Source organism: Tinamus guttatus, unplaced genomic scaffold (assembly GCF_059628265.1).
Source record: "Tinamus guttatus ecotype Peru unplaced genomic scaffold, ASM5962826v1 Tinamus_guttatus_pri_ptg000032l, whole genome shotgun sequence".
Lineage (NCBI taxonomy): Eukaryota > Metazoa > Chordata > Aves > Tinamiformes > Tinamidae > Tinamus > Tinamus guttatus.
Window position 1 is genome coordinate 867,145 of NW_028288566.1, and position 22,420 is coordinate 889,564.

A 22,420-nucleotide genomic window follows, 5' to 3' on the forward strand; every position below is an offset into this window, starting at 1 on the left:
GCATTTTTTGCTGGTTTCAAAGTTTTCTTTCGTTTCAGGTGCAAGTGTCAAAGCATCTGTTGCAAGGACAGAAGATATGTAAGATTACCCCAACTCTAGTAAGTCTGATGCAAAACTGGGATTCACACCCATTGGTTAGGAAGCCTAGGAGTTCCTTTACGTTAGTCTTCAATGGATAAGGCCTCTTTGCCCTGTAGCTTTTATGAATAAAATTCCCAACAGAAAGACAAAGCATACATTTTTAGTGAGGTGCTTAGCTCTTTCTTCATGCTAGAAATGTTATTTTATAGAGATTAAACTTTTGCTTGTGATAAAGGAGTGTTTCTACTGTGAGAAGGGAAAAAAAAAAAAAGAAGAAGAAGAAGAAACACTAATATTCTTGAAGAAATCATGTTGTTACCTAGGCATAGTTTAGAAGTTTGAAAGCTAACTCAGTGAGAGTAAAGAAATAAAGTAAAAATATAAGTTGAAAACAAAATAAAATATTTTTATTGGTTTGAACAAAATCCATATGCCGTGCTTGGTTGCAGATTTGTGAAAGTAATCCTGGGATTTTTAGCTCATTTCAGACTTTTAGGGCAACCACTTTTGAGATCTTAAACTTTTCCCACTCTAGAAAATTAATTTCCTGTTTCAACTCCCCAGGTATCATACCTGTGAAAAGGGACAGACAATCCAATATAGTGTATGGGAATTTTACATTTCCGGTTCTGTTTGCCAATAGCCATGCAAGAAAGGTCCTCCTTGCTGTATTTTTTTGCCTCTTTCTCCGTTGATTTAGGAGTTCTTATTCTGAGTGTCTTGTAACTACAAGGAAATGAAATCCTCTCGCCTTCTACTAAAATAAAGAGATTTACTTGGGGAATGACTCCGTAAATACTACATACTGCCATCTATAGCTTTACTTGGGAAACGCATTCTCAAGGCAAGCAGTACAAATCAAGCTGTTTTTCCATTACCAGAGAAACCTTTTGTGTTAACCAAGGTTTTAGAAAAGTGGCTAGCAGTTTCTAACAGCTATTGTGGGGGGGAAAAAAAGGCTTTATTATTGTTATTACCATTTCTGTTTTTAGAAGGCATTCAGTAATTCTCGCAAATATGATTTCCAAACAAGGATAAGGGAGAGTGGAGAACTTAGAGAGATTCCCGTTATGTGACCGTGTGGGATGATCTGGTTTCGACTTCATTCGCAATAGTATTGCTCTGTGCCCCATTCTAATGCATGCAGATATAACACAGCTCCCGCTAGGACAAGCATCTTTAATGTTTTAACAGATTCCCACTAGTTAGAAAAATCTCTCTCTCTCACTCTCTCTCTCTTTTTTTTTTTTTTTTTTTTTTTGTCTAAAAGTGCACTTTACTTTTATCCTGAGGTTTTCTGGTCCTCCTGCCGGCCGTTGACCTTCTCTGGGTAGGAAAAGGGGGCTGGAGCTGGGGTAAATCATCAGCAATGGTCATTGAGAAGATGAGAGGAAGATGCCATCACTCTCAGTTCTGCGGGGCTGTCTTCACAGTCGTAGAGCCCGTACTTGGCCCATAATCACTTCCTGCGCTTGTAAGCAGGAAGGGAAGACACCAGGGTGGACAGTGGAGGATAAGAGACCAGAATTGGTGCTCTTGGGATGGGACCTCCATCCCTCTCTCAGGATCCACGCCTCCCACCCCCGGCACCATCAGTGCTTTCAGAAGACGGTTCTCTCATCTCCCCTGCCTATCCAAATGCTTGGGACCCTGGTGGTAAGTTGGCTTCTCCATCAGCAGCGCAGTAAGTCATCTGAGCTCTAGCTATCACCAGTATACATAGACAGTCTGAGTGGCCCCTGCAAGCAGAAACGACAGATGAAAATTTGCTTAAAATAAAAAAAAAAACATCAGCAACATCAAAATCAAGGAAGGCATTGCAAGCAAACAGGCGTATGAAAGAAGAGGCATCAGAAAATCCCACTGAAGCTCTGTACCCAGCTGAACTGTTCCATGTCCTGCTTATCCAGAAGAATGTGCAGGAATGGAAAATGGAAATCAGAAAGCAAAATCTTTAGCCAGACAAGTATGGGGTGCAACAACAATAAATCCTGTGGTACCTGTTGCTGGAGGGAAGGAAGAACTCGTGGCTTACAAGACTTGGAATAATCTTCTTTAAATAGGGAACTGTAGGCATTGCCCTTCTTCTTTGCCATGCTCATTACATTGTTGGTGGCTGTGTCTGCTTCTGGTGGAGTTCTTGATGCCATCTGGCAGCTGAGTTTCACCCTATGCCCACAGATCCTGTCACCACCTGCAGGAAGGGACTTTTCCAGCAAGCTGAGATGAACTTCTTGCAGAGGGAATTGCACTTCTGGCAGATTTTAGCGGTAGATATGCTATCCTCATGGGACCAGAAGCCTCCCTTACCGTGTGGGTAAGACAGTCAGCAAATCTAAATCAGCTCCAAGCTGCCCAGAGAGTCTATTTCCATTAGTATTATGCACTTCAAAAGAAGGTGCAACAATTGGGTAAATAGAGTACACTTTACTTGCAATTTCATATCACCGCTGTGCACTTTATAGTTGGAGACTGGCTTAAGCACCTGAAGTGTGTAGTTTATTGCTTCTCCCCAAATCTCTTTGCAGATTCCCAGAGGCATTGCACTTAACTGCGGAGAGATGTCCCATCACTTTCTGAAGCTTTGCTTCTGCAAACAAGAGTCATTTTCTGAGCAAAAAGCTCCAAGGTCTAAATTCAGTGTGTGGTAGATGGTTTGCTTATCTGCTTTGAATTTGCTGCCTTTCTTTGTCAGAGAGAAGCAGAAAATTGCAGCTGGATCCCATTCTTGCATTCCCATCTGCAAGGTGCAATGGGGCAGAAAAAAACTGCCCAGCACCTCCCTGAGAAATGTGCTGAGAGGCTTGGCCTTATTAGCATTGCTATGGGGATCTGGGGATGGTGTGTCCCAGAAGCTGTTGTGCTTGTTGGTTTCATCTGCTTCTCCATCTTCTGATGTCAAGGCTGAGATACCTGAAGACACACATATGCCAGCACAAGTGAATGTTTAAATCTCAGCATGTCCCAGTGCTGTGGGCTCTTCATAGGCACCTTTGGAACCTGTAGAGACCGGAGAGGTGAAAGTTGTTTTTATCCAACTTCTCCATCCATTTCCATGGCACAGCTGCTATTGCTTGAGGATGCACCAGATATCCCATTCCTTGAGAAACAACTCCCTGATGCAGAAAGATTTTCCAGAGACACAGTCCTGATTTGCCCATTTCACCAGTACAGTAAGTTCTATAGTACTACTACTAAGACCAGGATGGTGAAATGCCAAGCTAGAAGGCATCTCTGTATGTTCAAGGGCAAAGTTATGGCTCGGCCATACAGGTTAATTTCAGCAGCTAGTGTAAACCTGACCCTCTTGTACTCGGTATAAAGGAATATGAGCATCACTTGGCATCTGATATCCTCTAAGGCCTGCCCTTCTGCACACTGTGAATGGGGTGAGCAGGAAGGTCCAGACCTGTTGTTTTGGGGTAAACTGTTTTGAGGCAAGCCAGTTATGTTGGTTGAGGGTGAGAGGAAGTGGAGAAAGTGTATATGCGATCTCAAAAACTTATATTTTTCAGAGAACTGCCATGGTGAGGGCATCCCTCACTCTGTTTGACGGACTTGGCTGCCTGCTGGGACCTCCTGCAGCAGTGAGTTTCGCAGATCCCATCACGTTACGGTGAAGCTCTTTGCTCCACCTCCACCTCACGGGTTTGCAGAACCAGAGAGACTAGCTGAGTCATGGCATTTGGCCGATACTGCAGGCAATCACATGTATTGCATTCCTCATGCGTCCTGTTCCCACTGTGGTCTGATCCCCAAGCCTGCCTGGAGGGGATGGGATGTGGTGAGAAATCCCTTGGCCCGCTTTTCTCCACATTTTTAAGGATGGATTTGTCACTGTTGTTAAATGCAGGTCTGGCAATGCATGGACATTCGCACCTAGGGATCATGCAGATAAAAGCAGAGCCCAGTTTCCCTTTCGTAAAACCTGCAATTTAGTTTATGCCCCATTGCTGCGGTTTCCTTTACTCCATGGCACTTTCTGGCGCTTTTTCTCTTGCAATGAGTTTTTTGGTCCAAGGGGGCAGGAGGGATCCCAGTTGCATCCCATTCTGCAAATCACAGGGAAGGCGAATGTCCCCCTCTGTCCTCCTCCACGAGGGCAGGGTCCCACTTTGCAGCTCCCTTTGCCCAAACTCCTCGCAAGGCTGGAGGACAAGGAGGGGACACAGCATCTTTGGGTGGCCTGGAGGGGCAAGGGAGGAAAACAAGCCAAGCAGAGAAACTCCCCAAAGGCTGAAGAGAAAACGGGGGAGATTTCCATTCCAAGCATGCACTGTGCTAATCCAGCATAGCCGCCTGTCGGCTAAAAACATGCATTTCAGGCCCCAGCTGCCCTGGTCCCCGCTAAACCGGAGCTGTCACGGACACTTCCAGCCAGGAGAGCCGCAGCGTTGGCTGGGGTGCCGCAGGGAGCTACTCCCCGCTCTCCTTTGTGGTCACGACCTGCTGCTGAGTTCCCCCAAAATGAGCAATTTCCTCCCTTTTCTCCTTGCCCCAAATAAGTTTTTTGGGCAGGGATGGGGGTGAGGTGGATTTGGAGGGGATGGAGGCACAGAAGAGGTGGGATGCTGTGAGGGGAAAGAGGAAGAAGGATGAGGATGGAGGCAGGAGGGAGACCTGGATGCTCTCCTGAAGTCCAGCAGGATGCTTGAGTCTGCAGCCCCCCACCACCCATCCCCTTATTTCTCTCCCCACCTTCCCCATCCCATGTCCCTCTCTCCTCTTTATTAGGAGGATGCACGTGGTCTCTCCATCTTCATCGGTGATGGTGGTGGCGGGGGGGGGGGGGGGGGTTCCAAACTGCTGCACCTGCGGGCACCTTCCCTCCAAAACACCCAGGGGTGCCGTGTACCCTAGCCCTATGTGCCCCCGCTGCATAGTCTATCTGCTCCATATTGCGCATGGCTGGCCGGGGGTGGGGGGTGGTTCACCTCCGACAAAGCCTTAATATGAGGAACACCCCTCCCCATATGCATGTGCATGGAAGAGCCGGGGGGGATGCTGGAGAAGCCGTGGGGAGAAATGAGGAGCATCAAGGGTTAAACGCTGTTGCTTCCTCCCGCCTGTGTGCAAAGCCGGAGTGCATGGAAGCTCTGGATGGGGCAGGGGGAGACACTTCTCAGGGGCTCCCGCTGCATCCCGTCCCCCCAGGTTCCAGCAGCCATGCAGCCGTGTCCCCCTCATCCTCTCCTCCCTGCGCATCCTGCTGCGGGGACCCCGCGGGTTTGGAGGGGGAAGTGGGGGGGGTGGACGCAGATCCCTGCCAACCTCCCCCTCCCGGCCCCCATCCTCATCCCCTTTTTTGCTTCAGCTCCCTCTTCACCTCCTGGCTTAGCTTAGGGCTAAGCTGTCCCGGGGAGGCTGCGCTGTGCGGCCGCCAACGCACTCTGGCTCTCGCTGGCTCCTCCGCTCCATCCATCCATCCATCCATCCATCCATCCATCCATCCATCCTCTCCTCCTATAGGCTAGTGGAGTGGCAGTGTGGCACTTAGGGTCCTTGCCTATAGCTGCCTGTTTTGCCAAGCTCCGATCCGTTCGTGTGTGTGTGTGCGCGCGCGTTTTATCCCTCCCTCCCATCCCTCCCTCTCTCCCTCTCTCTCTCTCTCTCACTCTAATGTGTGATCTGGAAAGCTTATAAAAGCCTGATGTAATCCTTAATGCAGCCCCTGGCTACAAAGACTGGATCTAGTTTCACAGGGAGAGATTCAGAAGCAGAATTAGGAAAAAAAAAAAAAAAAAGAAAAGAAAAGAAAAAAAAAGTGGGGGGGGGGGGAGAAGAGAGAGTAGGAAAGAAAAGCAGACGAGTGGATTTTAAACAAACATATCTTTCTGCAGAAGACCATTCTATCTCCTTCCGCTGCTTGGAAAGCTACTCTGAACCCTGCTGTATGCCTACTTTTTAAAATTATTTTCTATTTTTTTTTTAAGAAGAAGAAGACGACTTGATTGTCTGCTTGGATCTAATGATTTATTGGCTTGCAACTGCGTTTTTCTCCTCGCCTCAGGATTCCTCTGAAAAAAAAGGCTTAATTCTTTGCAGCTTTTCTCTTCCACCTGCCTGTCTGCAGAGACACCAAAGGTTCTCCTCTCCTTTCCCTTCCCGCTTCCATTTCTTTTATTTTTTTCCCCCCTCCACGATCTAGTATATATATCTATATACACATATACGTATATATAAGTGTGTGCGTGCGCCCGCGTGTGTGTGTGTATATATATATATGTAAGAGAGTGGAAGGAGCAGAGGGAGAGAGAGCGTTGCCATCCTTTTTGGACTTCTTGCGCTGCCCAATGTTGGTCTGGTTACCCCTGGATATGTTGCTGGTTTCCGTTTGGAATTTGACGATGGCAAGACAGAGGATATAAACCCCAGGGAGGTGCACAAGGTAAGGGGCTCCTGCCTTTCCTTCCTTCCTCCAAGGAGGAAAGGGGATGGGGATCGGGGACAGATTGCCTTCCCCGGGCTGCGCTTTGCAGGGGTCTCTCCATCCCCAGCGGGATGCAGGAGCAGGGATGCGGCGGGGATGCTCCGGCTCCTCTGCCTTTTGGAAGTGGCCCTGGGAGCAGGGTTTTTCTCTGAAATCCTGACCGACTGGGCATCATCATTGCTCCCCGACCACGGGAAGTTTCAACTTTCAGGCTTGCGGGTCCTGTGGGCAAACAGGAGGAAAACACGGAATGCCTGAAGGATGCAGCGATGAAAAGTGGGAGAAATACATTTATATCCTAAGAAAATAAGCTTGGGGGGAACTGGTTTATTGCTGGGAGGGAGTGTGAGGTGGGGTGGAGAGGCAGCCAGGAGAGGGAAGGGGAGAAGGGGACCGAGCAGCGCCGCAGAGACAGCCGGGGCTGAGCTGCCAAGTGCCGCGATCCCCACGCTGTGGATCAGCACTTTGATCCAGAGTATAAGAAAAAACATATATATATATATATATATATAAGAAGGTTTTAGGCTGTGAAGGGCCGGCGTAGCCCTGTCGTGCCCGGAGCAGGGCTGAGAGCATCCAGGCATCAGCCTTGCCAGAGGAGGGGGAGAAGAAAGTCTCCATCAGGGATGCGTAATTACGAAGCATCTCGCTCTGAATCACCCTATGTGGGAACGAACCCACAAAAAAATCCATCTCTCCCTCTTTCCGCGCCCCCCTCATCACCGCCCCCCCTTCCCTGACACTCGCCACCGGAGAGGGGCTGGAGATGGAGCTCCAGACTTTTCGCGGAGAGGTGCTTCGCCAGAAAGGAAAAGAGAGGGAAGGGGTGGGAGAAGTAAGTGCATGTGGGGGGTTTCTAAGGGACTTTTCAGCCCCCACCTGGGTTGTGGAGGGGGCATCAGCACTGGAGGCACTGCGCTGCAAAGCAGCTCGGCACGGGGAGCGCTTGGGTCTCCCATCCCACTCCGGACAGGCTTGGAAAGCACTTAGACGAGGGGAAGGAGGTGGCCAGGAGCAAGACAGCAGGGCAAGGTCAAAATAAAGGCCCCCTCTCCCCAACCATCCCTCCATCTCTCCATCCATGCATCCCTCCATCCTCGGTCCCATCCCTGGGTCTGCCGAGCGTCGGGGCCAGCTGACAGATGATGGCTGAGGGAGGAGGAGGAGGAGGAGGAAGGGAAAGAAGGGAAGGGAATAGAAAGGGGGGTTGATGGCGACGAAGAGCGAAGCTACTTTGACAGATGCCAAAAGCTGCCTGTGCGGCTGAGCGAAAATCGCAGCGCCTCGAAAGCCACCGCTGCTGCACAGGGGGCTGGGGGCGGCTGGGGGGGGGGGGGGGAACCCTCCGCCAGTCTCCGCTCCCATTACCTGTTGCTTTCCTATGGATTTTGCTCCATCCGGGCCGTGCAAAGAGCCGGGAGGGATGAGTTCCCCCCCTGCCCTCCCGTCTGCCTGCCCCGGGTAGCAAGGGAGGACAGTGTATTAATGATGATGACTCTGCTTTGGCTGCTGCCGAAATATCTGTATTATCTATTATCAGCCGGGAGACGAGGCTGGAGCTGGGAGCACATCCAAAGCCCTGGCTGCTAAAGGAAACAAACAACTCTCCGTGCATATTAAGCGGGTCCCTAATTAATTAATGACTCATTAACCTGCGTCCCTCCTCGCAGCCCTTGGCTGCGCCTAGGACCTCGCTGAGGAAGATGAGGGAGGTCCCTGAGGTTGTCACCCGAGGCGGGAGGAGGAGAGGGGGGGATGTTGATGAATTGCACCAGGTCTCAGTTCCTGGGGGCACTGCCAGGGGCGGCAGGAGTGGGAGGAGGGTGGGGGAGGCGGACCCCGCGCTATAGCGGCTTCGCTGTGGTCCCTTCCTACCTTCTCCGGACCGAGGCAGAGACGGAGACGGAGGGGGTTCCCATGCCATCCCACCGCTGTGATGCTTGGGATGGTGGTACAGACCCCCAAGTGGAATAATAATAATAATAATAATAATAATAATAACAACAACAATAATAACAATAATAATAATAATATAAAGGGACCTAAGACTCCCCCTTCTTTGACCCCCTCCCTTATTCTGAGACCCAAAACGGGATGGGGGAAGGTGATTAGGGGGGAAGCGGCTGTGAGGCAATGGGTCCTTATCTGGGGAAACTGAGGCAGTTTCTGACCTGCGAAGCAGCGTGCAGGTGGCGGTGGTGGCTCCACGTCCCCGAGAAGCAGCCCAAGGTGGGAGTGTATGTGAGTGTGTGACAAACATCACCTCTTTGCAGCCCTCCCCCCGCAACTTACAAACCGCCCCCCATAGCACAGGGTCTGTCCCCGATGCACTGGGGACACTGGGAAGGACGAGGAGGGCATCGCGATGTCCCGCACGGGTGTCGTGTCCCCCTCCTCACGCCCCGATACAGCTCCCAGCCTCATGGCTGAGGCGGGCGCGGGGGGGCTCCCGGGGGCGGCCGGGGCTTGCGGCGAGCGGCGGGGAGGTGGCGCTCGCCACCCGCCTATCGCCGGTGGCCGCGGGGCTGCAGCCGCCGGAGTTCCCCTGAAATGGCCCCGACCGTCACCCTCCCCCCGGCTCCAACCCCAGTCTCCTCCGGGGGGTTATTCCTGCAACAGCCCCGCACCCGGGGATTTATCCCTTCCGCACCCCAATGCGCCAACCCCGGGAATTTATTCCCATCATCTTCCCGTGGGATTTTTCGAACGCCCTCCCCATGCTTTTTTTTTTTTTTTTTTTTTTTTTTTTCCTGCATCTCCTGTCCACTTTTTCCCCTCCTCTTACAGCTCAGCAGCATCCCCAGGATAAGCCAGAGGGTCTCTCCCGGTGCATCCCGCTGCTCACCAGGCTGGCAAGTGGCTTCAAACAGCAGCTCCTCTCGCCTCCCCCTGCCAAGCTATTTGGCTGGGGAGGTGGGGAGGATCCCACTCCCTGCCTGTCACCCTCTTTGGTCTCCATGGGTGCACAATGAGGTGTTGAAGAGCTTCTGGGGCTTCCAGGCCCACCCAGGATCGGGCCCTACCATGCTTATCCCAGGGGAGAGATATTGGAGGGGGCTTCTCTGTCCCCCCTCCCCTTTTTGTGGGGGAAGAGAGAAGGAACCAGTGCAACCATATCCTGAAATATCTACCTCCTCCCTGAGCTGGTGGAGCATGCAGAAAAAGCCTCATCACCGATAACTGTTGCAGGGTATCAGCCATACTCCTTAATTAGCTCCAGGTAACCTGTTCTGAGTTCAGCTAAGGAGTCAAATCCCTTCCCTGAGCATGGCCATGAATCCTGTATCAGGAAAGGTGCAAAGGGAGCTGAGGTTTTTTTTTTTTTTTTTTTTTTTTTTTTTTTTTTGCAAGATGGATGACAGGATGCCTGGGTAACTCGCTCCCCTCCTCCCCTTGGAGAAAATTCAGCTCCCTGCACGTGCAAGAGCCTTCAAAGTGAGTGGAAATTGGCACTTGGCCGGAAGGGTTATGGAAAATCCACCTCTTCTGGTGTTGCAGCGCTCAGTGGAAGGAACTCCACTTGTCTGCAGGCAAACTGTCCTTCCCACAGTGCCTTCCCCAAATCCGTTGGATTTTCCCCACACCTGGAGCTAGTGCTTAGGAGAAGGCAAGGGAGGATGCTCTGAAGTGGGGGAAATGGGAGGAAGATCTTGCAGGCTAACATGGGGCACCTGAAGGCTTGGAGAGCTGAAGGGCCCCTTCTGACTTAATCTTTTTATTAACATAGGGATCCTCAAAGTCCTAAATGCACAGCCCTTTAAGTAAGTCCCTGAAGCAACTGAAAGCCGAATTTCTCCCTAGGATGGAGATCAGACAGGCTGGCCCATGTAAAGCGCCTATCCTTATGTATATTCTTGCACGATGATTGGCTTTTTAAGATGTTTTGCCATGTTCTGAGATGACAAAGTGCAACCACATACATATTCAAAAAGGAAAAAAAAAAAAGAGAAAAAAGAAAATTTACAGCAAATGATGTCCCTTCAGAAAATCCCTTCCTCCTTGTGTTTTGGGTTTAGAAATTCCTCGCGGTGCCCCTTAGAGCAAAGGGTTTGTATTAGTGTGAACATGCTGAGATAATTTGTCATGTTGCTGAAGGAAGCTCTTTGGGAACAAAAAAAAAAAAAAAAAAAAAAGAAAGATAATATTTTAAATCAGAGGGCTGCTAGATTGGTGACTCTGTCTCGTAAAGACACACATCACTGCACCCTTTATGAAAATTTAAATTGGTTACCTCTGTCAGAGAAAATGAGAGATGATTTGCTGGTTTTTCTTTGTTGGAGTGAATCCCTGCCCCCCTACCACCCATGTTATCAAAATTAAACTAGGGATATTTTCCTAGTTTCCCTCTTCTATTCTATCTGCATTTCTTTTTCTGAACTATCCCTTCATAAAGCATTGATCAAGGAGGGACCAGATGATGAGAAATGAGCTGTTGAAACTGTAAGCTCTGCCATGGGCAACATCACACATTATCCTTGTGACAAGGGGGCTTGGGGAAAGAAAAAAAAAGTACCTGAAGGAAGAAAAAAGAGAGCTCTCATTAAAGAAATCTGGGCTTTCCATCAGTTTGTAGTATTTTGGGGTAAAACCAAACTTTGCATTGAAGCAGATGGTTGAAGTATAATGTCATCCATAATATGATAAGTTGTGCTACCTGTAGGGGTTGAGGAATATAAGGTATACAAAATTTATGGTGGATGGTGAATATGCCAGTGAGCATCTTGGTTTGTAGGGAAGTGGTTTGATCCAGGTAGAGCTGCTGCTTGCTGACTTGATATGGCTTGAGATGTGAGTAGATGAACCCTGCATATATTTGAGACACTGCCCACCATTTTGGCACTCCCACCTACAAGCTCAACTTGCGTCTCATCTGCTGTCAGGGTGGCCTCACTACTTGGAGACGTTTCCTCAATTTTTGAACTCAGCTGTTCTATGAGAAAGTCCTTGCTATGTGCAAAATGGCATTTTGTTTCATTCTTTTTGCCGTGTATTAGAGCTATTCCATTCCTGGAAGGCCAACCTATTGTATAATTTATGGAGAGTTAGGCTTTTTCCAAGGGCTTTCAGCATTAAAGTTCATTGTGGTTTCCATGCCAGAGCAGATCTGGAACTGTGACACCTGCATCTTTGTCCCATCTGTGGTGTGGAGCTATTGTGGACCTCTTGGTCGATCATTTAAGTCTGCCACTCTGCAAAAACCCAGGAATTTCGAGTACCTAACACAAAACACCAGGGCCCAGTTTTAAAAGACTTGCTTAGTGCAAGTCCCACCAAAGGCCAAGGGCATGGTAAGGTTGAACTCACACGCAGCCAAACTCTGTGTCTTGGGCCAGGAGTTCAAATCACAGCTAATTTAGGCACTGGTCTCTCTGTACTTCCGTGGTTGCATCTGTAAAATGAGGATGGCTGGCTTCCTCCTTCACTGGCGTTGTTGCTCAGGCTCTGATGGGGCTCCGTGCCAGGCATTCGAAAGGACTTGGTCAAATGACACTTCCTTCCTTTGGGATTCTGAGATAAAAGGACCAAGCCAAATACGAGGCATGAATTATTCTTGTTGCATTTTGACTGTGAATGCTTGCCTCGTCTTAAAATTTCCTCCCGAATCACGTTTTCTTGACCTTTCTCAGTCTTTATTTTCTCAATACCTTTCTAAGACAGCCGGGCTGGATCAGTGTGTGACAATTTCTCATCCCCTCCCTGGGTTCCCTCGGCTCACTTTTTTTGCAGCAGACCGTGTGCAAGATGATTTCCTTTTGCAGAAAACTCTGTTTTATAGTCCAGTCCACTTTGGTATATAGCAGAATAGATATAGAGCCTCGGGTAGGCATCTGGTTTATACTATATGCTGTTTAGCAGCAATTTAACAATGACTATCTTCTTCTCGAAACAAATATCTGCTGGTTCCTGCAAATGAAAGTCAATACACCTTCAGAAGGAAATTTGTCCCGATAGGGTCTTTTGTATTGAAAGCCATGTTGGTAGATTTATTCATTGTGCAGGTTCATTCACTTAACAAGTCAGTTATTCATTGGCCATCGCTTGAGGGTGTGTGGGATTTATGGTCACAGGTCGGTAATCAGATATTTTGTTACAGAGGGCTTTGCCACCATGCAACTTTTGGATAAATCAGTATGCAACGAAAAATTGATCTTCTCACAATCTATTTCTGGACTCAGCTGCTGGTTTAGGAATATTCTTCTCCTTCTTGAACCAAGCTATTAATATCTTTGCGTGTTCCAAATCTTGTTAGTTCCATCAAAGATTTACATTAGTGTACATGACCATACACACACACACTTATGCAAGAAATCTGAGCATATATTTTTGCTCTGACCCCACTTGAGATGCATGGTGTAGTCATTTTCCAGACAAAGTTTTTTTTTCTATCATCTGGCTTAAGCATTTGGAAGTTGGAAAGGGATGCTTGAAAAGGCTTTAATGAAATGCCAGTAAGAAAGGGGAAATCTTATTTTAAGAAGCTACACTCATATTTTAAGTATTAAAGAGCTTGGCCTGCTAATCTTTGCTTCTTAGATGTTGTTCTACAAGCAAATCAGCCCTATTGAGCTGGAACAAGGGTTAATTGCTGACAAAAACTCATGTTTGTGCATACAAAGGAAAACACAAGGATGATTATACAGCTTTTTGGAGCTTAGTGCAAGATCACCGTATGCGGGTGATGGTAACAGCCTTTGATTCTAGCATATGCCCCAAGAGTATCTCTATAAGAAGGCAGAATTACAGCAGAGCTTATCATTTTTATGGCTGAATTTAGCTATGGGAGGAGAAAAAAAATATGAATGGCCCAGGAGCCTGAATAGATGTTGTATACTAGGTGGCCAGTGATGGTATATGTGTAATGGCAACAAATCTCCATTCAGCTCATGAGCTAGTCTGGACTGTCTCAGCACCTACCCTTGGGAAGGAGTTTGGCAGTGATGTAGTTATTCAGTGGTTCAATATGCTGCCTGCCCTGCACATGATCAGTGGGGCAGAGCAACTTTCTCAGAAAATTCTAACGGTACCAGGGATGGGTTTTGATTTAGTGATTCAGTGTGTTTGTCTGTGAGGTTTCACAGAGGCTGATGGAGGTGAAGCATCAGCAGAGAAAACCCCACTGACAGCTGCTGAAGCTGATTTTGCTAGTCTTGTAGTGAGAGAGGATACATGCACCTTCCATACTTTTTTTTTTTTTTTTTTGGAGGGAGGGGGTGATTGATTTTAACAGTTATTATTTCTTCCTCCTTAATGATTCTGAATGTGTTTATATCTGTACTGTCATGCTGTTTAACTGGCACAGTCCCTAGCCTATACAAGCAGGGACATTTATTTGATGATGTTGTGCACCCAATATGAAGGAGTGGTAAGCTTTTGTGGCAAGGGCAGGATGATGTCCATAGAGCACATGGGTGCTTGTAGGAGAAGATGCTATTTGCCCCCCACATCTCAGCAGGGGCAGAAAATGGAGGTGCCTTTTTAATCACCCATCTGAGCCTTTGCAGGCCCTCTAATGGGCTCATTTAGAACATGATCTCCTGAAGGACCTGAAGAAGTTGAAGGAGTTGAATTAGACAATATCCAGAGGTCACTTCCAAATCTGTTATTCTATGCAAAAGGGACATGAGTGCTGTTGGCTTTGATGTCCTTGCTGGATTCAGCTGCTCTCAGGAGCTTTCCAGCTCCAACAGGCCCTGGTCTGGTGAACAGAAAGTGTGATGGATATTTAAAGGTGTGTGGGGAAAAGCACTGGGGTCTGTATTGCAGACTGACTTGAGGGAACAGTCTTGGGCTCAGTGCCCCAGAGGGAAGGCAATCTGATGTGTTATGGGTCAAATGTGGCTTTTAAGGGAGATGATAAGATATTTTGAGTGATAGCAAAACCCCTCATTACCATATGAGGCAGCCTTATTACCCCTCAGAAAGCAGAGACTGTTTGACCTTTGCTGGGGCATTGCCTCTGGTTGATATTCTGTTTACTTCCTCTTCCTTTTGTAGCCAAGGACCTTCTAGGTCAGCTCAGTCCCTTCATCTCTCTGGAGTCTTGTGCTGATTATTTGCTGGGAAACAGCCAGTGACAATGCTACAGCATCTTGGACCAGAAATGTGAATGCACTTTGCCTTAAAACTTGATACTTAGCTTGTTTTACCTATCTCACTGAAGCAAGTAATTGCCTTGTTGCGAATAGCTTCCTCTGATGCCCTGGGAAAAGCTGAGCATTCAGTCTTACTTTGAAGCTGAAGGGAGAATTCTGCGGCCATGGAAAGAGAAAATCCTCCTATACTGGCCCTAATAGCGCTTTTCTAGCTCTGTGGGGTTGATGGCTGTTAGATTCCTCCCATGCATGGTCTGACTTATGGCTTCTGATTAAAAGCAAAATATTTTCCAAAAGCAGCTCTAACAGCATCCTAGGGTGGCTGTGAGGCTATTGTGAATGCGGACAGCATCAGGTACAATGTGGTAATCGGGACAAGGATGGTGGTTGGTCCTGCGATGGGGGAAGGATGGTGGTTGGTAAAGCGCTCTATGACTCCTACCAGTTTACAGCACTGAGGGAATTCAAGGGTATTCAAGGGTTAGAGCTCTCCTTACGAAAACATCACGGCCACAGGCCAAGGGGCTTAAGTATAAATTGCAGGGTAATTAGAAACACCACTGGGAGCCAAATTAAGCATTTCTTCTGAGCAGAGCCCTTTTTTGAATGCAAAGAGGAGGAGGGTCTCTAGGCAGTTTCTCATAAGGTAAGAGGAGTTTTAGTTGTGGTAGGGAGTAATGATGTATAGGATGAAGACATGAAATTCCCTATTTTATGCCTGTTGATGACAGAAGGAGGTTGCTGCCTCCTGTAATAAGAGCCTGTGCCTGTACATTGGTTTGTTGCATTGGTCCCAGACCTGTCTGTAGGACTTCAGATGAAACCACTTTGCCCCTTGCACCTCACGTGCGATATGGAGCCTTTGGCACCTATTGTGATTATTTCTATTGCATGGATATCAGCGCATCTATGAGATGGTAGCGCTGAGATGTCCAATTCGTCCTTAAAGTGTCCCCACTCTTCCCTGTCTGTGAAGGGGCCTTACTGTGCTCCTCCATTGTTCTGGGACCTCCTGCACAACCCCATTGTTCTTCTCCCATTGTTCTGGGCTCTGGGCATGAAGAATATGTCCTTGTCCCTAGGTACATAAGACAAAGCAAAGCATGAAAGAAGAGGTAGAGGCTTCAGGGAACTAAAACAACTTTCTCTTTCCCATTCTAAATAGATCTTGAATATATCTACAGAGGAGATCACAACAGTAGTTTTCATTTTCATAGAGAGGAAAAAAAATGGGACTAAGCACTGCTTTTTCTCACCTCCCTTCCCCTGCCCAGATCATCTGTCAAGAGAACAGTTGGATCTGAATAGGACATGACTCGTCCAAGTCCTGGTGTTGGCTCACCAAGCTCTGCTTGTTTGAAGGTGACAGTACTGGGAAGTGACAGGAAAGCTGGTGATAGATGCAGCTACCAGGCACAATTAAATAAGTCAGATGCTTCACACAAGACACGGCTGTATTTCACATAGTCCTTCCATACATTCTTCCCACAACTTCTCATATTCATACCTCCAGTTTATGAAGCACAAGGTGTGGACCCCATGCTCTAGTGACGTGGCTATTAAAACTCTGGCCTCCCACCTCAAATTACAACCCAAACACTGTGTCTGTTTCCCACTCAATGGGGGTCCTCTGGTCCTCTGAGGTTCTCTTTTAGCACTAAGCCCTTTTGAAGTGTCTGTTGATTACAGAGCAGATAGCATACTCTCCTTTTGGAAGTTATTTGTAGTTGAGGTGCTGGTGGTGGGAGGAAAGGAAATCAATCACCCTAGAGTAAATGCCAAAAGTGGATGGGAGAATTAATGATGCTGTTCAGCCATATTTTTTCCACTCAGGGACCAGTGCAGTACCCTGCCATTCAGATGTCCTTTTCTGAAACTGTCAGTCTGATTGCTGCGATTCTTTAGATGGTCAGGGAAGGAGTAATTGGAAGGAGGGGGAGTTCAGCTGTTTAAATTGGCTCCTGGTTTGGAAGGTGGTTTAGGTGATGTAATTGTCCTGTCCAACTGCCAGCCCTCATCAAGAGTTGGCAACTGGGGCTCTGTCTAGACCCTGTCTGTCTGTTCATGTGGCAGGTAGCCTGACTGCTTTCCAAGTCATTGACAGGGCATATCACTTGAAGTCATTATGCTTTACTTATTTTTCTTCCCCCAGATTACTTACCAGTACTGTCTGCTTTCTCTGAGCTCCTTTTGATGAGCTCTTTCAGGTTCACTTCTCTTGTATCTAGCATGAGCATGGCCAGTGTAAAGCTTTTAAGCACTGAGACAGCCCATGGCCTGAAGTAAGTAGGAAGTAAACCATTAGATAGGCCAATGCCAAGTTGTCTTGGGAGCTTGTTCCATTTCCAATTCAGGAGCTCCCCTCAGCGGAGCTCCCATGGCCATCTTTTGACTAAGGTCTTTCTCTGTCCTTTCCTAGGGACCCTCAGTTTCAGGGAGGTTTGGAGTATTGGTTCAGGAGGTTAAAGAAGTTGATCATCCTTAGTACAATGCTTTCTGACTCTTAGTTGGTGTCTCCTGTTATAACTGTGGCAGGAATAGCAAGGGTTGGAGAGTTCTTGTCTGACACAAAGCAGATTTTTCTCTCTCTGTGGAGATCCAGTTGCAATTTCAAAGTTAGAGTTTTTTTTTTCTTTTTCTTTTTTAACTTGGAGATGAGTATTTCTCTTCAGATAGTCTTGATTTGATCCATTGCAGGTCCTGGATGACTGCATCATTAGGGCTTTACCAAATATTAACCATAAATAACTTTGAAGAGGTAGTAGCACAAGGTAGGCAGTCAGACCCGAGTGGTGGAGAACATCAACCTCAAACAGCCCAGCACACCAGATTCTGATTATGGGTAGTATTCAGAAGTCCTGCTCTGTTTTCCTTGATTTCATGGAACTCCTAACTCCAATTAGCAGAAATTCTGAAAATAATCAAGGTTTGGCAAAGAAAGGTAAATGTTCTTTTCCTTGAAGGAGAAAAAGTCTAACACTAATGGCATACTAAGGAAGGCTGGGCAAATATGATGCTATTATTAACACCATGGCATCTGAAAGACATGGTATTTGAAGATGAGGAGTTCTGTGCTTTGTTGTATCAGATTTTTCAATCTCTCTTTCTTTTTTATTCCAGGAGTGGTGGTAGGTTTCATCTGGCAGCTTGAGAGATTGTTGTCCTCTAGTTAAACCAGAACCCAGTTAACCAGTGTGCCAGAACCCCTGTAGTGTGTGGGGGGGGTGTGAATCCCTGAGGCTTCTGCAATCTATTAAATACCATGTCAAATGATAAAAAAAATAAACACATATGTCAGGGTTTATTCTTTTGCTAAGTGACATGGTGCAACTTGTGGCCGCTGCCCAAGGTTCTCTACCTTCCCACCAGAAGGACAGTCTTGTTCATATGGTCTGTTAGTAATAGTCCCTGGTCTGTGCCATCCTCTTGATAATGCCTGGCATTTTTTTTTCTTTGCTAACAACTCAATGGTGTTATTGACTCTGAGAGAGTTCTTGATCCCAGAATCTGGCCCTATATGATTCAACAATATGCATGCAGATCAATGAGAATAATAATAAAGTGACCAGGAATCAAAGAAAAAAAAAAAAGGAAGGGAGCTATTGACATGAACGTCCAAGATGAGAGGGAGAGGGTACTTAACACCTTAAGACATAGTTTGGCAAATAACCCAGGGTGTGTTGGTGGCTTGGTCAACAGCGAGTCCAGTTAAATGTGTTATACAGCTGAGTGTGGTATCTCAGACAAGTCTTCAATGTACACACTAACTTAGCAGGTCTGCACCCCTGAAACCACTCTTACCATTCAATGGAGATTCATGTCTTTTAGGGCAACATCAATCCAGTGCATACACTGGAGAAGAGCTAGACAGTACCTTTTTATCCAAGCGTCAGTGATTTTCAGTAGCTGGAAACAATTATGACTCCTCCTTTGTACCACTTCTCACTAGTGATGAAAAAAAACACACCACTGAGTTTCCTGAGCATCTGTGAGTTTTCTGTTTCATCTGTGGCATAGAGGGAAGTGATTTTCTTCACTGTTGTACTGATGGGAAGTCGATCAACCCTCAATCCTGGTTTGATTATGCTTTTTGGAGCATTGAGCCTCCTGCAGGCTCTGCAAGTCTGTACGCATGAATGACAACCTGTAACTGCAGAATCTTCTAGACCATATTTTCTTGCAAGATGAAGCTTGATAATTTATGGCCATTCAAGAGCATACAGGAGCATCCTAAATTGTGTCCTCTCGGCTGGATTCCAATGTCAAGTCTTTTGTACTACAGGGTCCCCTATATGATTATTTGAGCAGGGGGATGGAGTCACTGCATGAAAAATGAAGGACCTTCTACCCTCCTTTTTCCGTGCTCCTGTGGCATTTTGCTGACCCCCGGGGTGCTTTTTAACCCTCTCCTTGTCTTGTGCTGTAGCTAAGGTTGTACCTTTCCCAGTAAACAGAACAGGGGTAGGACACAGAACTGAGAACTGCCCTCTATTTGCACAGACTGGTTGATTTTTAGAGCACACTCTGATGTGTTTTTAGCCCTAGTCAGGGGCTTAGGTCATCCCTAGTTTCCCAGCCAGTGCCTGGCCTCAGTTCAGGGGACAGGAGCTGTTGCCAGCAGCAACATGGCCACCCTACTCTGGCAGGGAGAAGAGTGAGGTCCTGTGCTGCACAGTGACCCTGTGCTAATTGTAAGTTAAGCCCCAGCACATGGCCTGAGCTGTGAACAGCTTTCTTGGAGATGCCTATCTGGGGTCTCTCTTTGCACTGTGAGACTGAACTGTAACAATCAGCCACTTTTACAGCTCCATAGATCACTGGATAAAAAACACATTTAATTCTATGGTAAGGTCACTTTTTAGTTAAAAGGGACAGAATGGATTTAATTTATAAGCCTCTCCAACTTTATGGCTTGCATTTAGAGTTATATCTATTATGTAGTGCCAAGCACGTATTATAAAAATTGATTCCCCCTTTCTCCTCCCTAGATTTGCTGTGTCAGGAGGATTCTGATTTCTCTCCCGTTTACTTCAAGCCAACTGATAGGCTGAAGTAGATCTAAACATCAGGGATGACATCTGTGACTGTAAAGTGAAAGTTTATGGGGGACAGAAGTGGCCTAAATCTATTCATGGACTGACAGCAATGAATACGGTTTCTACCAAAAGTACAGGGTAGGAAGACGGGGTTGTCGTTTGTAAGGGGAAATGCAGGTCAGAGGGACTGCAAGGTACAGTGTCATGATGAACACGTTAGCATGTGGCAGCTGAGCTGCTGTTTCTGCTTTTGTGTAGGACCTTTGATGGGGGAAAGTTCATGGTAGTGGGGCTTGGGCACAGCCCTTGAATTCAATGGCAAATTGAAGCAAGAGAAAGAAAGTTCAGAGGAGCTCAGGGAGAAGACTCATATTTTATTTCTTCCAGGAAAACTTTGAAAAAGAGCCAATGAGGGTCTTGACTCAACAGCAGAGAGGATGAGGGTTGGAGGATAAAAGAGACCATTTCCAGGGGAGAGGAATAATGGGACGACAGCATGACAAAACATCACCAATTTATTGCTTGATCATCACTCCCAGCACCTTGGTAGCTGGTGCCGTAGTTGCACCTTGGCCTTATTCAATTTGATTTAAAGGTTTTCTCTTTGATATCACCTTATGATGGCTGTGTGAGGGCTATAACTTGTGGTGGGAGTGGAGAAAACCTGTTCAAGAAGTACCCTGCCTTGATTCAGATGCTCCTGTGAAATGGTGGGTGTAGCATGTCCTACAAGGGAGCCTCAAAACTAAAATGGCTGGGGAACTAGGCTTCTCTCTGCAGAGAGAGGAGCTAAACTCCAGGAATATTAATTTTCTATCCAGAAAAAAAAAAAAAAGACTTCCTGATGGAGGTCTCACTGGAGTCCTTACGCTCCCTTCACCCTCCAGTATCATATCTGGTTTAAGCAGCACAACAGCACTGGAGATGATGGAGGACATGCTGATGGTTATAGAGAATTGTTTGTTTTCTCTCTCTCCCACCAGCAAGAAGGGCCACTAGATTTCCCTCCTTGCACACTGCAGGGGGACTTTTTTTTTCCCAGGGGCAACAACATGCCAACATCCCTGAACTCCTCTTGGGTCTTGCATGGTGATTTATCCACTGCTCCCCACGGTGCTCTTCTTTGCCCTCTCTGTATCATGGTCCACCTACCAGGAGAGCAGCAGTGGTTATATCAGCCTGCTTCTCTCAGAGCTGTGTTACTTGAGCAGTGGTATTCTATCTCTGTGATTAAGATGTGCTCATAAAATTCATAGCAAGCGCTCCAGACAAGCTGTTAGCTGCCCTTTAAAGCTGAGGAGGGGAGAAGTGAACCGCATTTGCCTATATACACTCCTGGCCATGCTTGACTGGCTGACTGCAGTAAAACTAGAGCTATAAATAAAATGCATGTGCCTGTGTCCATTCCGGTAATCTCCTGAGAAGCTGTGTCATTTGCTCCAGGACTTCAAGGTATATGCATATTTTAAGCCTATCAATTACTTTTATTTTATTTTATTTTATTTTATTTTATTTTATTTTATTTTATTTTATTTTATTTTATTTTATTATTTTTATTAGTGCAATGTGAACAAGGTAGTGTAGGACACCTGGTCTATAATAGCAATGCAAACAAGGTGATAAGGGACACATGGACTGAAATAGCAGGCAGGGTTGAAGAACAAGCCCAGTGCCAGGGGTGAGGCTTTGGAAGAGAAAGGACTGTACATTCTTGGAGTGGGGTCAGGCTGTGTCTTCTGCAAGCTGCGTCTTGTATGAAAATTCATATGAGAGCTCTGGCCTGTGCTGCTCATCGTAGCTCATATAGTCATGAAGTATTGCCAGAAGGACAAGTTAGAGGATTGTGAAGCTGGATTCAAATCGAGTGGCTCAGAGATTAAACTTTTTTTTTTTTAATTTTATTTATGTATGTATGTATTTATTTATTTATTTTATCTGAGATTTAAGCTCTGGTCAAGCCTTTTCATCTTATTTCAACAATGACAGCTGGGATGTTAATTTAATTACCACTTGCATTTATTTCTTGATGATAGCTGAATCTTAACAAAAGGACACCAGATATTACGAGAGTTGCCACAACCGTGGCTGGATTGGAGGCCAGAGGCACACCCAGAAGGTCCACGAGATTACCAAAGTGTAATAAGGTCAGAATACAGTCTTCATGGGGAATGAAGAATTTGTTTCTGTGCCTTTTCTTTCGGTCTCCAAGGAGCTCTGCCACTCTGACAGCAGCATCTTAGACTCTGAAAGGAGCAGTTCACAGGAAATGAAGGTCTCTTTGGCATCGTAGCCACATTTATCAGTATGCTGGCTGGAAAGGGCATGTCCTTAAAGTTCATTGTACATATGGAGATCAATAGTCTTATTTTTAGAAGTCTAAATTCAAATTTGCCTAAAATTAAATAACTGAAATGAGCTAGCAGGAACTTTTGATGTGAAAGCAAGGTTTAAACATAGAGTCCCACCTTGTCCTTGCTCTGCAAGTTTTTGTGTGGTACCCATGCCGCAGAGGGATGCCTAAAGGATGTATGAGATGTGACTGGGGGGAAGGGGCATCATGGGATAGTATTAGATGGGTGAGGATTTAGGGCCATTGTGTTAAGGGTGACTCTTCCAAGTCAGATTTACTTGTAGGCAGAGATCCCTTGACACAGAGGCCTCAGGGAATAAGAGGAAGGTAAGGCTAGAGGGAGGCGAGCACATGAACAAGAGATATCTGCCTACAGGTGCTGTGATGCTGAATATTTTTAACAACCCCTAGAGGTTTATCTGGGGTTTAA

At 46.7% G+C, this 22,420-nt stretch overlaps 1 protein-coding gene across 6 annotated transcripts in view; it reads left to right on the forward strand.

The window, feature by feature from the left end:
• The first annotated feature begins 5,671 nt into the window (after nucleotides 1–5,671).
• ADGRB1 (adhesion G protein-coupled receptor B1) overlaps nucleotides 5,672–22,420 on the forward strand; it is a 257,067-nt gene continuing 240,318 nt past the window's right edge. For all 6 annotated transcript variants that reach the window (XM_088531233.1, XM_088531260.1, XM_088531226.1 and 3 more), the window contains exon 1: nucleotides 5,672–6,469. The gene's annotated coding sequence lies outside the window, so the exon portion shown is untranslated. The remainder of the gene's footprint in view (nucleotides 6,470–22,420) is intronic.